Consider the following 18,803-nt stretch of genomic DNA (forward strand, 5'->3'; position numbering starts at 1 on the left):
AAGCGTATCTGGCACGATATTTCAAAACGCCTTGCTGCGCTAACCACGACTCCATGTCGTTTGTGTTATGGCACGATTATAATGTATGTATCAGTATGTATAGTATGTAGCATGTAACACATAGGCCCCAAAATTCATCCGCTATATCATTCAAGTATGTTAAAAACTCCACTTACAAATTTAAACGCGTATAAAAACATGATGTGGTAAGTACAATGTTGTATAATACTTTAATTAGCGCCGTCCATCACAACCCAGCGGGGGCGTCCCATTCTCCATTTGTCAAATTGTCGAGGTGGTCCCACTTTGAGATGGTTTCCTTGTTCAGTGTTTACTATTGATATTGTAAGTGGTCGGGGAGTGATGCTTATCAAATGTGACCGCAAACGTGATTTATCTGTTAGTTGAGTATATAGAGAGAGAGATACATAGTATATATTATAGTATACAGAGATCACTTTTAGTGATAAGATCGCCTTTTGTACCCTAATTAAGTTGTAATTTGTAATTCCTATGATTCTTTGTTGGTGTGCAAATAAAGAGTATTCTATCTATCTATCTATCTACAGCTGGATGCGTTTTGTGAATACTTACGTACATATTGTAGGGTGATTGGGGATATGTACTGTAATATATAATCAATTTGTAGGTATGTATAGCAGATTTGCAAATAATATTGCGACTTAGAAATGTTCGGCCCAAGCTAGTTTTTCCTTAATTTTCATACATTTACTAAATAATATCAACGAACTAACTAAAATGAATGTAAGTTACATAACATTACGTCCGGAAAACAATAAGACTTTCGATCATTCACTCTATAACACAGCTATTGACAAAACTCCAAGCTCTACATCAATTCAAAACGCTGAAAGAATCCAACAAGACGTCCACCACCACACAATACGTTTAAAAGCTCGAAAGCCCGACCGAGTAGTAAAAAGAGCGAAGTCCGCGCCTCAATAGGACTTGATTAGCAATGATTGAACCGCGGAGGCTGCGGGGGTGGAGGGGGAGAGGGGGGGGGGCGTCAAGAAGCAGTGACCCTTCCGACGAATTAATTATTCAAACTATGTCGTCGAATATTTGGGCGAACACGGTGGCTGATGGTGTCGACATTTTTACGACGAAAAATTATGTAGTGTAGAACATAACACTTTGTGACTGAAACTGATAGTAAATTCCAAATTTCTTACAAATTCAAGGGAAGTACAGATGTTTCTGAAAATTTCCAGGGTAGTCTAGCGGTGTGCATAAAATAAAACCGTATTATATCAGATAAAATCGTCCACACCTGGATATATTACCTTCCTCAACCTCATCCACCCACTAAACTCTTTACCTATTTACACCAAAATGGAAAATTACAAAATATGCAGCATTTCTACCAAATCAAACATGAAAGGGGATATTACTAAATTGATTGTATTAAGTAACAATTAAATAAAGAGCAGTTTTAAATAATGTTGATTTGTGAGCAGTCCACTTCGGCCGAGACACTTGTCTCTGGGACAACGAACAAGGATGCTGTAAAATGCTTGTTACGGCTATTGTTTACAAATTCTTTCAGCTTCAGGGATACCGTGCCAAGAATACATAACTTGCTATGGACTGTAAGCCCACCTAATTACTGCCAATGAATGTTATTTTACGGGTCTTTAATTTAAGAAGTGTTCTTCTCTCGTATTCTTCTTCTTAGTCGATGACCAACACGAGAGTTGAACTAATATAGTTCGTCACCGTCGTCGTCAGAGCATTAGGAATCCATTGATAAAGTAGTTGAAGCTAAATATACTTACCTATATTGGTAATATTAAAATTAAATATACCTATATCGAGCATAAAAATAAAATGTATGTACCTACTTAAAAACTGAATTCAAAAGCTCTAAATTGTATATGAATAACCTTAACTTTATATTATGTGCATAGTACATACGAACGAAAACATAGTACCTACATCTAAGAACTTACCTGCATAGAGAAAGAACTACAAAGACTTCATTAGGTACCTTCAGCCCACAAAGGCTGAAAGCTCAAAGACATAGAGGCTAATATTAAAACTCTTCTCCGCTGTAATCCGAACAAAACATAATATCAAAATTTAATATCATCTTAATCTGAATACTCCTTATTAATTCCACCCAAGGAGGGGCCGATTTTCTAAAGGTCTGCTCTGCCAATAGCAACCTTAAACTTTGGGGGGTAAAGCTGAAATAAAAGGCCAAGCTTTTGGGCGAAATGTAAGAAAATCTAAAGATTACAGGTAATACGGAACAAAGGTAAAGAAGGAGAGTGAAATAACAATAAGATGTTGAGATAGAAAATTTAGATTTTGTTGGCTTCATTGCGTGTTGAACCTTCTGGAGTTTTACTTTGCTATTAGGTTTAATAAAATATCTAAAACATCTACGGGAGTCAGAACATAAGTCGAGGCATTTACAACTTTAGTATGAGATGCGGTGCGGTGATTGAATTGACGTAACTAAGTCCTACTCAATGAAAATTCAGTAGAGCATAAGTGAGGCATAAGTAAAGTATACGCTACTCTGTGAAAAAACCTGTAAATAAATAAATAATCAAGGCCGCAGACTCTCCCAGACCCTTTATAAAGCAAAACAAAGGGTTTTTAATTAAAATGTGAAAAACTGTTTCATTCACAGCTAAGCCCGGTGACTCGGGTGATGTATCGCCGCGTGTCGCATTGATGGACTCAGAACAAACATTTAAAACGTATTGGACACTTTTTGTCGGTGGCCGCTCGATTAATGGCAGTGCGACATTGGCGGGGAATTAGCGGTGTGTGTGTGTGTATGTTGTGAATACCAAATTATCCATAATTTAAGTGCTTTATCATTGTCTAAAGATGGTCTAAGAGAAAATTAGAGCACCTGGCAGTTTATAAGGTCATAGAAAATTTGCTGTAGGTACAGGTATAGTACCTACAGCAAATTTTCTATGACCTTATATACGACAGACTATGCATGGTTTTCGACACCGCTAAATATCTACTTCATCTATTTGTATGTAGTCTTTGTAGTTTGACGGCAATAAATTAAAATCTGCTACAATGTGACGTGTCTATTACTTCGTATTAACCTTCTTATTTAGGCTCAACGCAAACTAACCACCGACCACGCAGTCACTAGCGGCCAGCAACCGCGACTTTTCATACATTTTCATGCTGTGAGCATTGTGATTCACTTACCTAAAGAAAAGACAAAACCGCTCAATTCATACAGACCCACTCCACGGTTATGGGTTGATTAGTTGGTTGATAAAAACCCCGGTGGCTGGGGTGGGTTTTCATTAGAGCCCCGACCGCGGCGCGCTAAACACCGCTCTTTGTCTTTCACCACGAGCCTGCGGTTTGCACTTCTGTTGCTGATCATGCATTTGATCTTGTTAACTGGACGTAGTTACGCAGAAAGGACTCAACCCACACAAACCTAGTTCTGAGATATAGACGTTTTAAGTTCTAATCGGTATTCTTCAGCAATGAAAAGCATCTTATATGTGGAAATTATCTTAAATTATGCATATTTATTGTTATTTTACTATTGCAAATCATGGTGTAGCTATAACGAATATTTATTGAGTTATTAATGAAAATATGCACTTGGATCCTTTCTCCTAAATTGCTTTTTCTATGCAAGCAGGGAAATTCAACGTTTCGCAGAAAGGATCCAACCAAATATTTATTTTTATAAAATATTTTTTTAAATAGCAATATGGTTTTTAAAGTAAAATATTTATATTGTAGACACAAGACATTACTTTTTAACACAAAATAAAAATTATATATCAAAAGTAAACCTATTATTAAATAATTTATATTGAAATGTAATCGGAAACAACATTTTACATCTATATAAAAATCTAACCGGAACTGTATTCCCAAGCGCAAAACTCTGGATCAACTTAACCGATTTTGATATTTTTTTTACAAAATAGAAGCCTACCTTTTTCGTGAGTATCTACGACCCGTTTGTATCCCATAATTTTCAGGATAAGGCATTTTGACGGAAAGCAAACCTCATAGAAAAAAATTGGGCATGAATAAAATTCTAACCGGAAATGTTTCCCCAAGCGCAAAACTCTGGATCAACTTAACCGATTTTGATATTTTTTTTACAAAATAGAAGCCTACTTTTTTAGTGAGTATCTACGACCAATTTGTATCCCATAATTTTCAGGATAAGGCATTTTGACGGAAAGCAAACCTCATAGAAAAAAGTTGGGAATGAATAAAATTCTAACCGGAAATGTGTTCCTAAGAGCAATACTCTGGATCAACCTAACCGATTTTGATATATTTTTTTACGAAATAGAAGCCCACTTTTTTAGTAAGTGTCCCATCCCATATTATCCCATAATTTTCAGGATAAAGCAATATGAACATAAGCAAACCTCAAAGGATAAAGTTGGACATAAATAAAATTCTCTTTTACTCTAACTTCACTTCATCATCCTCGGTATATTGCAACTATCCTCCTTTTTATGCCTCCGTAGGATATCCGTCGTTCCCTGTGCTTACCATACGATCGCTGAAAAGTGGGATTTCAGCGATCGTATGGTCCGTATCACTTCGACTTTACTTTGCGGTTGGATATTAAAATTTATGTCAAGATGCAGAATAATTATAAATCTCATAATCATTAACCATTATCACGACCCGTCACATCTCCACTGCCGGGGCATGGGTCTCCTTTCAATGAAGGAAGGGGTTAGGCCTAGTCCACTACTCTGTCCCAGTGTGGGTTAGTGGACCCCAACACAAGCAAGCTTGTGCTGACAGAGTTGTCGGGTAATTGGGCAACCCGACTCTCAGATGTTTTCAAGCCGCCCGAAGGTCTCTGAGTAGGCTTAACGACTGCTATCGATTTTATTATAATCATAATGATTACGTTTATGCTTCTTGACATACATCAAGATCTGGATATACAAGATGCTCCTGGTTTATTGAATCTGCATCCAACTCCTCAGATGCAGACTGGTTTAGATCTTTAAAAACTTCGGCAATGTGGTCATACCATCTTACAAGTCGGTCTTCCATAGTAACAAGGAGATATATCCTGGGGTTTGTTGCAAAGTTTATTTGATTCTTTCTATAGATCCTTCATGGCAGCCGCTGTTTGTTTTCTCCAAGATATAGAATCAGACTAACAGCGTTGGTCCTTTTTTAAATTACGTTTGATATTTTGTTCACAAAGAAAATACTCGTACGCAACTCGTGCTTCTTTAGAATGGTAGTCTAGTTCGATGTTAAGTCTTCCTTGGAGAGTTGATCATATGCCATGTTCCTTTAGACATCCATTCTTTCTTTAACTGTTCCTTGTGTCTTATTATTTCTTCGCAACTTTTTTAAAACATGTCTTTAATGCCAGTGCAGTTATCTTTGATTGAGGTGCGTCTCCCACACTTAGTAGGTTGATGGTATTTGTTGTGGATCTGGATACTAAGTTATCTTCTGACTTCTGGGTCCTGCAGCTTATTTACAGTGACATCTTTGGCAGATCTTGTGGCCTGCTTCTGAGCTCCCGCTATCGTCAAGCAGATTTTTCCAACCACTAAGTGGTGATCACTCTTGACTTTAGCAACCCTTCTTAAGTATTTCTAACATCTAGAAGTGAATGTCTTCATTTTCGAATAATCAAAATGTGGTCGATTTGGTTCCCGGTCCGACAGTCGTGTGAGAACCAAGTCACCTTGTGACATTCCTTTGGAGTTACCACCACCGAAAATTAGTCATTAACAATCCTTAGGCATCGTCGCTCGCTTATCAAATCGGGCGTAACTTGTATGAATCTGATAGATGTTTGAGAGTCGAGCGACGCTGCTTATGGATTGTTAATTGCTAATGTGACTTGCCCACACTAACATACGGTGCCGATACATGGACGATGACCAACGAAACTGTGCACCAAATCAGAGTTCCACAAAGAGCTATAGAGCGAGCCATGTTAAGTATTTCGCTTAGACGTATTCCCAACGTGGTGATCCGTCAAAAGAGGAAAGTGTTCAACGTCGGTATGCGGGTCGCCGAACTGAAATGGGAGTGGCAGGACACTTGGCTCGTGGGGGGACGGAAGGTGGAAAAATGCGGTGACAGAATAGTGGCCAAGAGACGGAACAAAAACAGTTTGAATCCTTTCTGCCAAATAAAATTTGAACTGTTTTATTAAAAACTTATATTTTATGAAACAACTCAGACAGTTTAAGTCCTTTCTGCTAAATACAAATTGACTTCTTTCAATCAATAAGTATTTCGCTAAAACGACTCAAGACGGTTTGAGTCCTTTCTGCTAAATACAAATTGTCTTTTTTCAATGAATAAGTATTCCTCTAAAACGACTCAGACGGGTTGAGTCCTTTCTGCTAAATACAAATTGTCTTTTTTTAATGAATACGTATTTCTCTAAAACGACTCAGAGCGCTTGAGTCTTTTATGAAAAACTAAATTTTTCATGGTTTCATAGGAAATGCGTTTCTGTAAAAGGACTCAAACAGTTTGAGTCCTTTATGTGAAACTAAAAAATGTGTGTTTCATACAATGTGGGTTGGTCCCCCACATCAAAAAAGTATGTTGTAGTTGGTTTTTTACTGTGTTTGTTTTCTTGACAGGTAGACCCTACATTAAATAACATGTTCTAGTATATAACTCAATTTTGACAAAGTTGTGGATTGAGGCCTTTCTGCGTAACTACGTCCAACTAATGGGGGGAGATAGGGAGTTGGGTTATGGATGGTAGGGTAGGTATATTATGTGTGTTTGTGGCGTTGTGGATCGGTTTGAATCTGGATTATAGTTAGTGGAGTTTGGTTGGTGTAGTTGGGTTTTTACTTGCCGTAAAGCTTCTTAGTATTTGAGCGATTTTATTCATATATGGGCCATTATTTTATTTTAGGTACAATTATCGGTCCCCTACAAAGAAACATGTTTTAAAAATTAAATAATGAAATTCAGGAATATAGCTACCGCCTGTAGCAATTAAATAAAACACCGGTCACAGAAAATATAATGAATTTATGTAAAATACTTTATTTATTTACAAATTACGGTAACTCTGTTGTTGTTTTTGGTAACGCAATTGTTTTTCATACAAAAATTGTCTGTCCCTCGGAGCGAGTCATATGAAACAAGCACAACGTGTGTAAAAAATTATAATGGAAACAATTTTTTTGAATATTATAACGAATATGTCATTATTTAAACTTTACTTCACGGTAATAATCATGATTTTATATGAACATATTATGGGACAATTAATATTCCTGGCTGAGTCCCCAAGCCTAAGCAAAAATACACCTACACCAGGTTACCCTAGGAAATTCAATCATAAATAAACTTTTTTTCACTTTCTTACACCTAAGATCATTTGAATGGCTGTGTATTTGTATCGGAGTGCAAGAAGGAGAGCGGGACGGATAAAATGACCAATTCTTTCGGATGAGAGTCCTGGAGAGAAGCGCGTGTATTTATTGTGACGCCACTGAGTTACCGGCGACATACGGTGAGTTTTATACATATTTATTATTTTATTTCATGCAATATATGTAATAATTAGTAACAATTATGAGGGCATTTTGATATCCCATGTATGTGTATTCATTTAAGTACTAACTTCAAAAAGGTTATTGTTTTACAACTGCGTTACCGCTACACTTCGTTACTTTTTCAGTAACGCAGTTGTAACTATAGTAACTCAGGGGTTTTTCTTATAGTTTTCAGGTATCTGTTACTCAATTTATGGTACAAATATAACATTTGAGCATATTATATTGTTACAGTATAACATTTCAGACTCAATGGCGTAAACAGCGGCTGAAAAACAACGGCTTTATAGGCAAAAAAAAATAGAAATTTTTCTTAGTATTAAGTTGTTATATTTTCAGCGATTTTAATGTTTGTTATTAATCAAAGAGTTCTGTAAATTTTAGTTTGATAGTTTTTTTCACATTATGATTAGTTTTAATTGAAGAAAGTATAAAGATTGTGATTGAGATACCACTGTGTTACCAATTAACCACAGCGTTATCTATTTGTCCCTCGTTTCCTGAGAGTATTCACAAACATTTTAGCTACTTTTTATTAGAAAGAATGTTAAACTAAATATAATAATTATAATTCACCTTATTTAGAGCTATTTCTAAAACTTTGAGCAAAAAATTATGATTATTTTTTCCTTTTTTCGAAAAGTATTGCATTAAAACTTATTGATTGGTAACGCAGTGGGAAACTTTATTATAGAATGAATAACAAAACTGAGAATATTTCGTAATTTAAACTGTTAGATTAATGTTTTTTATCTTACTTTTTATCTGGTATATGTTTACGAACCAAAATATATGTTCCTAACAATAAAACATAATTTTGTATGAAAGTAACGCAGTAGTATTTTTTTCTCATCATTCCTCGATTAAACGTCAATAACTTTAAGAAATGGCAAGAAAACATCGCTGCAAATGTATTTAATGAATAATATAAATGTTAATTAACATAAATAAATATTGAAAGGTTAATTAATAATAAGTTTATTTTTGAAAAAAATATCTGTAAAAGTATGCCCAATTGTACCCAAAATAAAATAATGGCCCATATCCTATCAGTTCTCTATAAAAACACAAGCTGTTGTTTATAATCAATGCTTGATGCCTGATGCAGTGGTTTTACACTCATGTGATAAAGCTTTTTGTACACAATTTTATATTTTTAGGTATAATACCTTATTATGTAGAAATAAATACTTAATAATATATCTAAAACATATCTACCTAAACAAAATTTCGAAAATATTTAAAAACCTAAATGCGATGTCAGCAATGCGACTACGCTACATCAGAAAATAAAGTTTTCCCTGCGATTAGGTGCAAGTTCAAAGGAGAGTTTTGTCATTGTGCGGCCCCATACACCGCGAGTCAATGCGCACAGAGAACGGGGGGAAATGAGAAAATATTGAGCGTTTTTGTCGTAGGTACTTTGAGGGGTCGATTGGGTTTTGTATGCTAACACTGCGAGCTAACTTATGAAGGAAGTAAGTATGAGTATGTGAAATTAAGCCTCAACTTTTGACTGAAGTATTTGCGATTAAAAACCTTTGTTCATAATAATTTTTCAGCGTTATACATATAAAGTTGTAAGTAAGTACATAACAGTCATGGGAAAATTCAACACTACATAAAAATACTATTATCCGCCTTATATCTAGTAGAAAGCAACCAGCAAATTTTGCATATACTTAACCTAAAACCAACCATTCATGCGAAACGTTTGCTCCTAGCGCTTGGTCTCTCTGATACTGATACGATCACTGAAAGTGCTGTCAGATGTGCACTAAACTGGCTATTTCGAGTCACATTGTGGGAGAGAGGTCCACTTCAGACGCTGGCCTACCACCAATTCTCGACCAGAAATTAAATATGATACAACACATAAGTACGAGCTTTTCGCTGTACATAAATGTATGAATTGGAAAATGGAATTATATACCTACCACTGGCTTGATATTGCCATCTCTTGGAATAATCTTTGTTGGGGCAAAATCGATGGGTTATGTTTGTTCGTAAAGACGAATTAGGTCCCTAGACAGAGCCGGATATCGGAGCCTTGGGCGGCCAGGTATATAAAGGGGCGGCAAATATAGTAACCGAAACATGTTATATAATAAATCATATAATACTAATAAAAATAATACTAAACTTGAGTCTAAAGTTACTATTACTATTCAGTGGATGATTACGGGCTGATTTAATTCGTCCTGGAACGTTTCTTTCCACCACTCACATTGAGAGCTAGGGCGGCCTAGAGTGGCCAAGTCTGAGTCCGCCACTGTCCCGGTGCGACAACAATGTGACGGGACGACAATGCGGTACGTCGCCGGCACTCCATGCGCCCGCGCACGCTGCTACAATGGCGGCCGAGCTGCAGATGCACGGTGTACGGGGAACGGTGTTGATACTTTATTTTTGGTTTAGTACTTCAAAGTGGTAAAAGTTTAAGGTAGTGTTTGTGTAGGTATTTTGAAAATATTGACATACGTAGTGTAATAATTATCCTGAAGGAGAACAGCTACCGTAGCACCATCGACACATTAGGAGCTAACAATTTACTTAATCGGCGTTAATTGCTAGTCCGGTGGTCTTAACCCCACAGTTAGCTGTAACACGCAACTTTCAACCTAAACGGTGCCTACTTTTTTAAAGATCCTACATTTTCATTCATGCAATAGGTTGCAAGCTATAATTATCGCTATATATTTTCGTGAAAGTATGTATTTTATAATGAGTATAATATATAGGTAGGTACATTACATTTAGTACCTACTCTCCTTAATCTAGGTAGGATGAATAACACATACTATTCTCATACCTGGACAATGTGCAGTACTATGTGTAAGCTAACAAATCGAGTAAGTTTCTAAACCATCAAATTTAATATATTATTATGATTATTTTCGAAACGATCAAAACCACACCCTCGCACTACAAATCAGTAGTGATCTACTAAATACTATGTTATAGACTGACCTCACAATGGATTGCGGTCAATACAAACTTGTACAAAAACTTACTAAACAGATCTTTCAAAAATTCCGATTCCCACGTCCCGCTCTTGTCCACTAAACAAAAGGGATAGATCTTAGATATCTCATAAATATAATGTTGAATAACCTTTTGGGAGATAAACATGAGTAAATGTATTATTTCTGCAAGTTCGGGTCAAAACGTCTTTTGTGTAAGATTTATTAGGGCGCCCACAGTAGCGGGTGTTTCGGGATTATTTTGATAGATCTGCCGATCGACCACAAACATGGTCTATGCTACAGTTGAAGTCCACAGTGGGAACGTGCGGCAATGCTACTGAAATAGACGGTTGATAACTTATGCTAGTCCTTACCTTATTAAATGATATGAATGGATATATAGATAGGGTACATCTGTATCTTAAGGTTTGTCCAAACTTGTAAGCTGTAATATAGTAGAGACTAACTACTTTTGAGAGACCCTCAGGCATGATGAGCGTATGTTTTGTAGCTAGAGAAAAGTCTAAATCTTTTAGGTTGATTACCGAATGGTGCAGAGTCTGCAGTGGTTAGTGACCCTGCTGTGCCAAGGGTCCGGGTTCGATCCGCGGCCTGGGCAGATATTGCTCTCCATATCCAAAATATCCATATACAAAATTGCGTGATTTTTCAGTACAAAATGTTACAGCTATACCTATGATACCTATTGGAAACGATAGTAAGTACCTATTTAATACAGTAGCACTGGCCACGCCATGACCCCCGATATGTAAATGACGCATCGCCGCGTGGCTCACGAGGATATTTTAATACGAACTAGATGGAGTGTCGGTGCAAAAGAAAAGTTTCGGCAAATTACACCCCATTTATACCACTCAGCTTTTATTTTGAATAAGTCGTATCAAAAGATTTGTGACTATATTTATTGGTGCAATGGTAGTCACTATAGAGCGTCCACGTTATTTTACATATTTTAGACGTTTCCTTATGTCTGTTATGTTAAGTAAAGTTGGTTTTCTTTTGCACTCGTCAAATATGTACCTATGGGATTTCGAATGTCAAAAAACCAATAATATAATATAATGAATTCAAATCAGTTTGACTGTAAACAAAATGTCAACAGTTTTTGGCTTTGTTTTTGTATGTGATACAAAGGTGATACACCATCTCGTTCGTAAATTGTTAATCTAAGGTGGCCCGCGTGGCTCGCGTGGTGAGCTAATTGATTTCTATTTGTCCCTCTTTAATTGTAGCGTGTGATTGCGAGACCACTCGACTGTCTCAGCTGTTTGAATTATTCATTTTGCGCGCCGTTTCTGATTATGTAGAGTTGTAGGTGGCTTTTTACAGACTTATGTTGTTACAATATGTTTGTTGACTTCAGAAAAAAATATGTTATTTTAACTGATTCGGGTGATGTTTTTCCACATATTATTCTATGTAAATTATGTATTAAAGTCTTATACTTGACAATGTTTCAGTGACAAAAACTAGAGCGAATTTAAAGTACCTAGTTTTTCTCACTATGATGAAATGATTTGCCAGTCAGCTTAGCGCTATAAGGGATAGGTTGATAGAAGGATCATTGCATGCACCTCTTTTACATTCAATTAACAATAATATTAGTAATTTTAACTTTAAGTATAGATTTCCCTTGTAAGGAAGCCAGGATAAACGTAAACACAAACAGTACTTACTAATCATGGCACAAAGTCCATAAAGGATGCATTTCACCGATATTCCCCCCGCCTATTGAATGGCGCCGCTCAGCGGGACATACAAATAAACCATCGCAATATTCAATACTCCCTCGGATGTTTTACTACGTACTTTAAACCCATATTAGGTTAATTTATGTACACGGATCTCTTATTTTTGCTAACTCTATGGGGCAGTAAAGTCCCGTGATGTTTAAATATTTTAAACACTGCAGCTGCAACTGGACTAGGGTATGTCCATATAGTGAAAGTAAACTACCTACTGTGCTACCACAAAAAACGTTAAATAATGTTTAACTAGTGTTTAAAACGAAATTTGATAGATTTTGTAGGCGTTTCACAGCTTGTCTAAAACATAATTACAGAGGGTGACAGCATGTCTTTTATCCTACAGGTAGTCTATCCGTGGTTTAGTTATTATCAGACATCTTCATCTTCGGCTGCATCCTTTGGTGAAAACTTACTATCGCCAATGTGTTTTTAAACAAGGTGTTTCAGATTTTAGTTATAAATGAGTTATCCAAGCGGCAACGTATTCGACAAATTCGATAAACACTAGGCGATCATGATCACTTACAAAACACATGGTAGATTGTACGTTATAAGGCAGAATATAACTATAGCATATGGTAACCAAAGTTTTTTTTAATATCTGCGTAAGTAACTATATAGGTAGTAAGGTACGTCGCATCTACATAATAATAATATAGCCATAGTTGTCTACATTATAAAAATGCAATGCTGGTTAACTAAATGCTGAAACTTAGGATGCATTACATTGCTTAAACATTCCATGACAATACGATGGAAGTCAGACAAGAATAGTTCTTTATTTGTTTCAAAATCAGAAGCGAGGTTCCCGCGAGGGTGCACAATATGACAAATTGATTTTTTATACCATCCGGAAGGTCAACCATTCGCTCGTGTTTTAGTCTGTTTTTAACGAAAAACAGGGGCTTCATAAATTTAGCGTCTGTATGTGTAGATACGATTGCCCCTGTGCCTATGAAGTTCCAAAATGTTTAGAGTTTTCACAAAATTCTTATCTATGATATTGTTTTGTGAACACTTAAGAGGCTCTATAAGAAGCATTCACAAATGATAGCATGTAGGTAGGTAGGTACTTACCAATAAAAAAAATATGGAGGGCTTATTATAAAACGGAACACCCGTGGCCGTAACACAGATAGGTAGGTACATAGTACTAATCCAGTTATAAAGTAATAGTTTTAAAAAAACGGAACCCACAGCCGCTTCGTAAAATCGCACTTTGTCACTTTTTTCTCTTAACGTGTTGTGGTGACGCGCACGGCCGCCCACTACATCATATCCGGGACATTCGGGTACAAATGGAGACGAAGATCTGTTGCAGCGGCGTAATCTAGTAAGAAAATTTACTATTCGAGGGCGGATCGGAACTGGCACGGAATGATAATGATGAGTGTGCTGGTTAGGGGTGCGGCGTTCTCTTTGAGGTTTTCAGTTTCGTACGCAACTATTGCGTGGCTTATTCGTGTCTGGCTTTTGTTAGCAGTGTGATGTTGTCCTAGGACAGTACCTGCCTTGGTAGCTCTTGTAAAAATCATTTTATTTTTATTTTGATACAGTTCTTACCTGGCTGCTCTTGTCTTATCCTTATTTTAGTTGAGAGTTTGTAGATAAGCATTTTTAGCGTTCTTATATTTTTCTGTTCTGTTTCTTCTTTTCAGATTAAACCTTCTTAATTTTCATCGCAACAAAAACGCGATTGTAAATCAAAATGGCGAGAAAGTCATAAATCATGATAAAATGGCCGCTAACACGATGTAGGGACACGGCATTTCACGCATCGTCGCCGAACGCAATCTCGCCCGAATTAATGTTTTGTTCGCTCGAAACACGAATTCCGATTGGAGGTTTCCAATAACGTATTGGAATAGTTACTATAAATATAAAGTTTGTTTAAAATATACCAACCGACGGACCGGACGAGCGGTGGTAGCTCAGTCGGGTAAGCACCCGCTTCTCACGCCAGAGATGCGGGTTCGAATGGCGCAGACATGTACCAATGAGTTCTTTGAATTTAAGTACAATGTATACCATCGCTCTTACGGAGAAGGAAAACATCGTGAGGAAACCTGTATATCACATTTGGCACATCTAGATATGTGAACCCACCAACCCGCAGTGGACCAGCGTGGTGGGAAATGGTCCAAGCTTAGGAAGGCAGTTTAGACCTTGGAAATATGCACAAAGGTTCCACTCGAGAGAGCCAGGTGCAGGTACTTACACCCCAACAGAGAATAGAATAGAATATACCAACTGATGGAGCAGTTAAACAAAAAAGTAGGTACGTGGGTTTACGATTTTCAGTTTATTTCCTCTACAAACCTAACCTGGCTTTCTTCATACTGTCCTCATTGATTTCAACTCTGGGACCCTTTTAACTACAACTGCTCCTAATACCTAAGTCATCATCTCATCATCATCACCATCATCATCATCAGCCTATAGCAGTCCACTGCCTCTCCGAAAGCACGCCACTGGATGCGATCTTTAGCTTTCCGCATCCAATCATCAATCATGGTCATCTCATCATCATCACCGAAATTACGCTCTGTATCAATACGTTCGGAGTATGGTTTACTCTACAACTGAAGGGAGCCGGGAAAAACCCTCTTCGAGTGACGTATCAATATTTATACGTCTGACGCTTCTCGTTAGAGAAGTACTTAAATGTTCCTTGGTCTGACGTACCCTGGGCAGACAGCGATTGACTCCAATCTGACTGTCGGCCCTAACGCCATGGAGACAAAATACAGCTCTAATCTACCTATTATTACAAGGATGCACATAGACACATCAGTGCAACTTTCATAGTGAATCATCCGTAACTACAATGTTATACCTTCATCAAAAAACTTCTCTTATATTAATTTAGTTTTAATATTACAAAGATAAATATTTTTAATATTTACGACAGGTCCTGAAGATCTTGTTACTCTTGTTAGCACAATGTTTTGGTAGTTTTGTACACAATAATGCCTCCATCACTGGTCTAGAGATCCATATGCAACAAAACAGGAATTTCACAATAAAAACGTGAGTATCTTTAACTCTATAGCTCTGGGCAAAGTCGCTCGGTACTCGTTGTATCGTACTCACTGTATTTTGGTTCTAAACCAGTATGTGCTGGAGTTGTACCGACTGGACTGTGGGGTTTAACCCTGCCCGGTGACCTTTGAAGAGTTGGAGATATCTTATTGGAGTAATAATGGCGGTTTGTAACATTTTATATCTATTGAGTGTTCTGGGGTTACCTTATTGTTTCTGATCCTTTAAAACAACACACATGTCAAAAAATGATACTTATATAAATATGGGTTTACTGACAAGTAGTTAAAATTAATATTGAAATATAAATAATTAGCATTTCATTAGCATTTTTTATTTTTCTCATAATAAGTGGGCTATACAAAAAGTTATTTAAGTGTTTATTTATTATCTTCATCACTTCATCATGATTTTCATCTTTGTTAGTATTGCAAGATTCCTTACATTGTCAGCATGTGAACTTTACATAAACAACATAAACCTAATTCCAATAAGATAAGCTCCAAAACGACGTAAAAATGCACATTAATACTCCATCATGAAGAAAATTCATCATCAATAAAAAAAATTGAAGATATTTTCTAGACCTCAATAAGTCCCTTAAACCCAAGGTCCACCTCCTCAGCCCAAATCGGTCTCGAGCTCGAGCCCCGAGCGTTCACCCCTGACCTCTAACTCCCGTTGGTCATCTCGAAGCAGGTCCTCTCCCTCCCACACACCGGCCAGGGTATGATGCTGTCCCTCTCTCCTTACGGTGCACGATTCGATCGCGGCCGTAGGATCAGCCTGTGTAGAATGGCAATATGGAATGGCACAAAAATCGGGGTCACCCTAGTTGTAATTATTTTCTAGTTGGCTTCTGATTGCGCTAATCTGCGCTGGAGTGTCTTTGGATTTATTTGATATCTCCATTGTTTTCTTATTGTATTCTAATTGGTTTCACATAGGAATATATCGAATAAGTGGATTGGTGGATGAAAATACTTAAGTATATTCCTTTTGTCATGAAGTCATGATCATCATCATCATCATCGGCCAATAATCATCCACTGCTGGACATAGGCCTCTCCCAAGGAGCGCCACAACACTCGGTCCTCGGCCTTCCTCATCCAACCACTATCCGCCACCCGCCTAAGGTCGTCAGTCCAGCGGGCAGGAGGGCGTCCCACGCTGCGTTTGCCTCTTCGTGGTCTCCACTCGAGAACTCGTCTACCCCAACGGTTATCGGTTCTTCGGCAGATATGACCAGCCCACTGCCACTTCAGCTTGCATATTTTGACAGCTATGTCGGTAACCTTAGTTCTCTGACGGATAACCTCATTTCTGATACGATCCATCAGAGAAACCCCAAGCATAGCTCTCTCCATAGCACGCTGAGCGACTTTAAATCGGTGATGAAGTCATGATATGTTATTAATTATTATAGCATGGCTGCACTAAGACGTGTAAAATATGCACAGAAGTTCCAACGTTTACTTAAGTATCTATGGAAATACTCATTGATTAGACAGAATTATGATTGCGGTAGGTTATATCGGTTTCGTAAGTATAAGGCCACTTTATAGTATTAAGTTCACAAAGGGTACTAAGTTAGCATCTTATTCCACTGAACCTACAGGGTGTACAGGTTACCAGTCTAAGTTCTACCTGCTTTTATGCGCAGGCGCAACACTCACCTGTCACACAGCTCGCGCCATAGACACTATAGATTCAGATAAGCCCGGATACCCAGTTACTTATAGCCCTACACTAACTTTGTAAACCGTTGACCGGGAGTCTAGTCGGGCAGAGCGGCGTTGACTGTAGTGCCGAGGACTCCAGATTCAAATCCCGGCCGGGGCAGATATTTGTTTACACGCAGATATTTTTTCTCTAGATGTTCATGTTTGTGTCGTGTCAGTCGTGTGAATGTAAAAGAGTTCTTCATGTTCCACATTTTGCGAATGTTAATTTATTTATAAGCGAAGATTTGAGGCATGGCTTTTTCCAGTAAACTCAGCCGTCTGAAGGAACAATGTATACTTAGATAAATTGTTTCGCCTCAGAAACTGTTATCTTGCATTACCAGTTAGTTTAGATGTAAACCTAATCTCAAGAAATATATTCCTATAATTTAATGTAACCGCTAATTGGGTTTTAGATTTAAAAGTGCGTTTGAATACTAATAAACTACATAACATAACCATATAAATTATAACTTTGGTGTATTCCGAACGCATGAAAATAATAAGTTCCTTTTTAAATAAGGGTTGTGAAACAAGAGGGTGCCTACAAAAGGGTTTTATTATGATTTTTATGTGATTTTTCACGCACCAACGCTTTAGGACAACGGCAGATTATTATGTGATACTGTTTTAGACCATTTTAATGGACTTAGGCCTGTTTATTTAGTGGTAAACTTGGCGTTTTTTAATGTCCAACCGTAAACGTTATGAAAGCTTATAAAAAGAGGAATAAATAATATGAAAACTCATCCTTTCCCTAAGTAGATCTAAAAATATGGTAAGTACCTATTTGTACCAATAATGTTAGCTTTCGTATGGATTAACAGCTGTGATATAAAGTATAAGTACAGAGTTTTGAAAATTGTGTAGGTTAGATAGATCGAAAGGAGCTGACTCAGGAGGTCATACTGGAGAACTTTTGTTCCACCACTTTACAAAAATCACGAAAATAAATTATAAGTAATTACTTTCTTGCTATGGAGAGCCGAGTTTAATTTTCATGGCATGACGGAGAGTACCTACGTAATACAAGTATGTAAGTACATAGGAAAAATTCTATGGTAAAATTACCTACTTAGTACTTAAGTACATAAAAAATACTAATTGAAATTCCGGCATTGAACCTCAACTATTTTTTAAGCCGAATGTATTTGTATAGACGTCACTAAAGAGACTGTCGACAAGATTCCATCGAATGATCAAACCGACTGACCCCGCCCACTCCCACTCGCCTAGCCGCTGACGTCACGATAGCGACGACCAAACGTAAATTTCGCTGTCTCGTTCAACCGGGGATGTAACTCAGTGGTAGAGTGTCTGCTTCGCATGCTGAAAGTCCTGGGTTCAAATCCCAGCATCTCCAAATGGTATTTTTTTTACTTTTTGTTTTTTAATTCTGATAATAATTTAGTGAGTAGGTAATGTCAAAATATATTTATTTCATCTTATCTGAGTGGTTCGTATCGTAGTGATAGCTACATTTTAGTTCTATCCGAGTAGTGGTGTAGGTAGGCAAGGTAGTCAAGGTACTGTGAGTTGAATTATTATTATTAGGGCGGTATCAGATTTTTGTAAGTAGATTGATAATGATTACTTAAAGGTTCCTAATTATCAATAAGTACTTTATTATATCATTCACACCGTAATTTTCCACTTAAATCTATTCCCCCTCAGCAATAATATTTCAAGCAAACATCTTAATTAATTAAGGCTGGCCGCACACTGGCGCACTTGAGCGCCTGATGT

General features: G+C 37.2%; 1 non-coding gene across 1 annotated transcript; it reads left to right on the forward strand.

The window, feature by feature from the left end:
• Positions 1 to 18,348: 18,348 nt before the first annotated feature.
• On the forward strand, positions 18,349 to 18,420 carry Trnaa-cgc. Its single transcript has one exon. It is a non-coding gene; the product is annotated as a tRNA-Ala (tRNA).
• The last annotated feature ends 383 nt before the right edge of the window (positions 18,421 to 18,803 follow it).

Source organism: Plutella xylostella, chromosome 21 (genome assembly GCF_932276165.1).
Source record: "Plutella xylostella chromosome 21, ilPluXylo3.1, whole genome shotgun sequence".
In the NCBI taxonomy this organism is placed as follows: Eukaryota; Metazoa; Arthropoda; class Insecta; order Lepidoptera; family Plutellidae; genus Plutella; species Plutella xylostella.